The following is a 6,577-nucleotide window of genomic DNA, read 5'->3' on the forward strand; positions in this document are numbered from 1 at the left end:
AAGTATGGGAATGAAAGAAAATGAATCAGATATTATCCTTTAAATATTTCAGGGCGGCAATCCTTGAAGCAAACAGTAAAAATCACAAGACAACATCAGTTGGTAATTAACTTTAAATATGTTCAGCAGGGATCAAGGCAAGTGTTTACTATACCTGTTCTTCTTATCTGCAAAATCCCAAAGGACAAAATACATAAGTATGAGAAACTGGATTCATTAATAATGCAAAAGACTACTTTAATAAAATTATTTTTATTGGTTTAATGTTTGTTTTTTGGGGCAGCAGTGGCTCAATCCGTAGCTCTTCGGCTTTGATCCGAAGGGGCGCTGGTTCACGTCACGAGCGGAACAAAAAATACGGAGTGTGGACTGTCCCTGAAGCAAGGCACCAAGCCCCCAACTGCTCCCTGGCGCCGGCGAGTCTGGCAGCCTTCGCTCTGGGACCTCTCCAGATGCATGTGCATGTGCATGTGTGCAACCTACAAAAAACTGTATAGTGTGTATAAATTGTGTGTGTACTAAAAACGCATGTGCATGTTTGCACCTACTTGTATGTGGTTAATGTATGTATGCATTTTAAACACAGATTGAAAACTGAATTTCCCCATAGGGGGATTAATAAAGGTTCATCTTATCTTATTTTTCAAACTTTCCAGAGACTTTCTCTGTTTAAAAGGCTAGTTACTAAAGCAATTCCTGAAAACACCCACTCTCACTAGAAACTAACCGCTGTAACAACTTCCTTTTCCAACCAACACCTCTATTAATTATCAATTTGAATCATTTCTTCAATCTACCCAGGCAAAGATCTGGTTTCAAATGTACTAGTTCTTCAGTTATGTAGGATGGAAAAAATCACTGAATTATTGACGTGGCATTGTTTCACACGAGAGTGTGAATATGACAGCAATCCAACTAACTTTGGGCAGAGTTAGGGTTTAAGGTATTTGTGAATGTTTTTCTTTTTCCTTAGCTCAGAATGAATGGGTCTTTTGGCAGACATGGTATGAAAGATTTAAAATAAAATATCGAATCACATCAGCCTTGAGCTGCATTCACTTGATCGTGATTAGCTCTTTGCTCATTGCAAGGTTTGGCGCAGAGCCTTGCAGTGAAAACAGCAAGTTCATTTATGTTTCTATGGTTACCTCCCCTGCTAGCTTGCTATCTTAATAATTTAACTCTTTTAAGTAAGGCACATCAAAAAGTACAACAACATGTTCGATTGTTCTGCTTTAAAAAAAATCCCAATATAAATAGAGCAATGTTTGTAAGCCATCAGAATGATTTATAGATGCTCGTTCGCCAGCTCTAACAATGCATGTTTAACACAAACCAGAGGGCTGCAAATCATTAGCTAATTACTATGCCTTAATGGCATTAAAAAAGTCAAGCTGCCCATCTTTCTGTCTTAAAGACTAACGCCTGAACAGACAACTCTCATGTTATACAAGTTTGACCCGAGGTTGCTTTGCGCGGTCTACCTTAACTACTGTTCCCACGCTGTGGATAGAACATTCGCTTCAAAATATTTGTGTAACTCTTAATTTACAAACCTGTTTGTGGTGAAATAGCTGATTTGTGTTGGAAATAATGGAGTAAAACAGAAAAAAAAATCATATTCAAAAGCATTCTCACCAAGTGATCCTTCATCCTCAATCCTCCAATGTATTGCTCTTGTGGGGGAATCGTCATTGAAGCCACACAGTAGGAGGCTAATAGTTTATCTTCAAAAAAAAGAAAGAACAAGCTGTTAGTTCAGAGAATGGGTGTCCCACAGGCTTTCTTCTTTTAAATCAACATGTGGATCAGACTTGGCGGGAGGCACACCCGGAGACGCACTTGGATGATTCAAATGAGCCCTAATAACCGGCAGATCTTTGTTGTGACACATGAGAGGCTGGCATCTCTGCAGGGGTGTCTTCACAACTGAAGCATCTTTGAATGATCTGATAATAGGCCTCCGACTCCACCCTTGCATCAAATACCTACAAAGAAAGAGAAATACAAGAGAAGTCAAAACTGAAGTACGCCTCTTCACATTATACACTCAGCTTCTCTTGGAGGTTGCCTAAAATCTACATTTGAGAAGTCTGACTTTGGTACTTAGTAATTACAACTCACAGCAGTCATTTCCCGTGCTAAAACCAATCTATATATTGCCTTTGGTAGAAAGAGAAATTCAATCTTGTACCAATTCAGATACATATAATTTGCATCTCGGGAGGATTCGAAAGTGTAGCCACTGTATTAGACTGTTCAGCTTAAACTGATGTTCCCATACATTGAAACTGCATAGTCAATTTCAAGAGAAACATATTTACTCTTAATATGTATGTTTTTGACCCATAGAAAAACAATTTTATCAACTGATTTGAAGTCCATCTGTAAATGTAACAAACTTATTTCAAGTGAGTGTGTAGTGTTTGTTGCATTGTTATTTTGTTTTAATGTTTATAAAACAGATAATATCATCTAGAATTTAATACATTTTCCACAAAACACAGACTGAACTGAAGGTGTAATAGTTATTGTGATTTTTTTCTAAGAGACATTTTTCAAATATGTTTGAATACATTTTTTGGTAGGGTTTTCATCTACCTCAGTGTGTTGAATGCAAAGATCGGGTGTCTCCATTGGACATGTGAAGAAAAAAAAGAAGAACATCTCGTGTAGAGAAATGCTTGCCATTGGGGATTTGTGCAATTTCAAAAAAGTGGTGATTTTCTTAATCCATCTTAATTAAAATCTCATTGAATAGCTGAATAGCTTTGCAGTTTAAGACAATTCTTGAGTTTTTACTTTGTTTCCCCCTCTTTCAAATCTTTGCAACAAGATAAACACATTGTACAGCCACAAAAAAGCACTAAATAAAACATAAGATTGTCAGGGAGAGTGCCATGCTGATGTAACCCCCCTGTTATTTGTGAGATATCTAGAATTTCTATCTTAGCTTAATGAGCAGCAGATAACACGTAGGATCCATGTGAGTAAATGTGCGGCATTTTGGAGACCTTGTTACATAACTTGCATGACGGCATAGAGGAGTGAGTAAAAATGGATGTGCAGTAGTAGGAGTTGAAAAGCAAATCCTGTATTTCTATTTTGCCTGTGCAATCCTAAAGTAAAAAAAAAAGCCTTATCTCTTCCTTCTGCCTTATAACAAATGGTATATCAGTGAAGACAACATATTAATACCAAAATGGTCTTGTGTTTGACATGTAATGTATAATTGTTATCAAGGAAGGCAGCATTATACCATCTCATTTTGTGGAGTGCACGGCAGTGACAGTGACACTGCGATCATAGTTCATTCATTTTGGCACTTTCATCTTCAAAAGCAACAAGATAAGAGAAACACATTCAGTTCTAATTAGCGACAACAAGGGTGACTGCTATTTCCTGGTTAGCAGATCCTAATTATGCTTCTGTGTTACAGTACAGAATCATGGTGTGAGTAGTATTTAAAAACTATGGAAGAAAGAGATGGGAAGACGATTAGGAGCCGTTTTGAGACATAAGGTGAAGACTTTTTCTACCCTGCAGTGAAGGATGGAAGTACAGTTTTTGAGGTGACAGGAAAATCAGTACTACTTGTCATGATTACAATGATGGATAAGATCCCTCTCCAAAGCGACTAGCAGCGAGCTCAGACACTGACTGTGCAAAAAGCCTCTCTATATCCATTTCATGAGCTTGGGAAGCATGATATAATTGTTTACTTTTGACAGCGGCATGTTTAAGACCTCAGAGCACATGGGGCTCATTTAGTTATATTTGTTTTATTAGTCATTAAAGAATTTATGAAACAGCTTGGCATCTTTGCAGGGAATCTATTTCCAGAAATTCTGCCATTTGTTTTATTTTCTAGGATCCCCACTAGCTCTAGCTGAAGCAGCAGCTATTCCTCCTGGGAACCATTACACAAATCTTTTTTACTGCTCAGCCTTTTTATTGCTCCTTGTACTGCATACTGTGCATGTCTTTGTTTGTCAGATACTATGCTGGAAAGTGAATTTTGCTCAAATTCACTAAAGAAGACTACTTTCAGTTTCTCTTCCTCTTATTGAGCTACTGGAATTTCTTCTTAACATTTACAGTATAAAACATAGTTATATAATAACCATGATCATAAATGATACAACTGATTAAGTTTAGATAACAAGTTCTGTGAGTGTTTAGAAACATTACAATTATGACTTATATTACATAGTAATGTTATAGTTTGTTTTTTTAACAGTTGTTGAACACTTTATATTATTTATTGAGTTTTTCTAATGTTAGGATTATTCTAAATAATCTATAGATATGTTAATAACAGTTTTTCAATCCATGTTATGTTTATAGATGTTTTATAAACAATTAGGTAATGGTTTAGAAATCACTTGTAATCATTAACAAAAATAGTAACAAATTACAATATATGAAAAATGCTACAACCATAACCTGTTAATACATAGTTTATTAGGCTGGGCTCTGTACTGTATATCAGAGCATGGGAAATGCCAAATGATGGAGTTTGCTTCTCCTGATGAGAATCTCAATGCTATCTTTTTACATTTTAACTGTTTGAATATGCATGCAATTATAGATTGGAGCCTATTATAACTGGAGTTATCTGAATGGATAAATATAATAGTAAAAATAGTTACTTTTCCTTTCATTCTCGCCTTTTAATATTCCCTTTGCTCCATGAAAGCCCCCCCTGCATGCACAAACCTTTCAAATGATAATTGCATATGCAGACTAATTGCAGAAGGTTGAGCTTTTTCATGTTTATGTTTTTATTATACATAATGTTTAATATGCAATGCAAAATCTAATTCAATAGGAAAAAGGAGTCAGCACTAGATATGACCTTCTTAGCATTTACTTGCTCTTTGTACTGCTTGAAACACTGAATTCTTGGATTCAAACTTTGCTTGAACAACTTGCTTTCAAACTCAAATAAAGTACCCAATAAGCAAACACAGATGTGACAAGAAAGTTTGTGAGTGACACATTTTTGAGGGATTATTTCCTGGGAGGGAACATTAATCCTGGGGCTTTCAGATGCACTTCAAACACAGGAGCTATAATGATAACGTGTTCTAGCCCTGGTTGCAATATTAGGAACTTTTATTTATTTGCAAGGATAAGCATTTAGTGTAAAAACGATGCACATGTGCATTAAATCCAATTATGCACTGACAGTTACGACTTTTATACATGAAAAGGAAAAGTTAGAGCTACACATCTCATACACCCAAAGGATCAAATAGGTTTCATTGTGTGTAATCTTATTAAAACAATGGTTGAATTAACATGATTTCTGTGGGACTCTTTCATAAAGGAAAAAGGATATTTCTCCCATGATGTTTTGCGACTTCCCAGAGTTTCTCAAGCACAATCCTCCAAATGAACTTAAGTGCTCTTACCGCCCACTGTACAGCTACTAGACGAGCAGCCCGAGAGCAACTCTATCAGATTTATTTTCGGAAGGAAGACTCCTTGTTTTTTTTATAAACTGAGGTTTGTTAAAAGCTGAAGTACTGCCGTGTTTTTACTGGGGAAAAAAATGTCTTTTGAGAGGCTGACTTTGTCGTTGTATAAAGTCGCCTTTGTGACTTTCTAGGTTTTTTCAAATGTTGTACAACCACAGTCCTTAAAGGGCCCCTGACGCATCGCAGTTTCATATGAAGACTTTATGCTTAAATTTGTCCGAGAGTCACTCCATATCCTGGTGTGATCTTTCACTCTGTCAATACTTGATTAAATTGTTGTTTTTTTTCCATTTGGCAGCAGACATTTTGTTACCAGTGACTAATAAGAGCTTGAGCTTCACTGAAGTGTTATTGTAGGCAGCAGCCATCATACTGTTCATAACTGAAGCCAAGAAAAGTGAGTGCAATGCAGAAGAAAAATGTTTTATTTAAGATGTTACCTTTTTATTTGATTAAAAAGAGGAAACTCTCCCAAGGGGAGAATTTTCAACATTTACCATCAAGGTTGACATGTTTCAAAGGACTCCAAGATTTTTTTTTCTTATTTCAACAGGGATGAACGGAGATTCACCGTCCCTTTATCTGACACACAATCAATCTGTCTTTGTCTGGTGGACTGGTTTTGGCCTCTCTTGTCAATCCTCAATGCACATCAGCCCACACACATCACACCCAACTGTCCACATTGTTATCTCCACAGCAGGCTAAAAACTAATCTACATCTTAACATCTTTCAAGGGATTTTGAGCATCAGTCAGTGATTTCTTGCAGGAAACAAAAAGATTACACATTTACATAACTGCCAGCTAAATAAGCAGCAGAGAGGGAGATGTGTTGAGAGATTGATGGATGATGTTACACACCTCCAACTCAAAATCAGGAGGCAACTTATTGTATAACCAGTTGCTAAATATGACCGTCAAACCCCTTACTTACCCACAAGTCCTCCTGCTCCTCTTACATTAAAACATTTTCTAGTACTTTCATATGCATTCTAACTCTTAATTAACCTTTCCATTGCCTCTGCATGAAACCTTCCAAGATTTCACACCCTCTCTGTGAAATAAAAGGAATGTGTCACTGTGATAGTGTGA

The sequence above is a fragment of the Eleginops maclovinus genome, chromosome 7 (genome assembly GCF_036324505.1).
Source record: "Eleginops maclovinus isolate JMC-PN-2008 ecotype Puerto Natales chromosome 7, JC_Emac_rtc_rv5, whole genome shotgun sequence".
Taxonomy (NCBI): domain Eukaryota; kingdom Metazoa; phylum Chordata; class Actinopteri; order Perciformes; family Eleginopidae; genus Eleginops; species Eleginops maclovinus.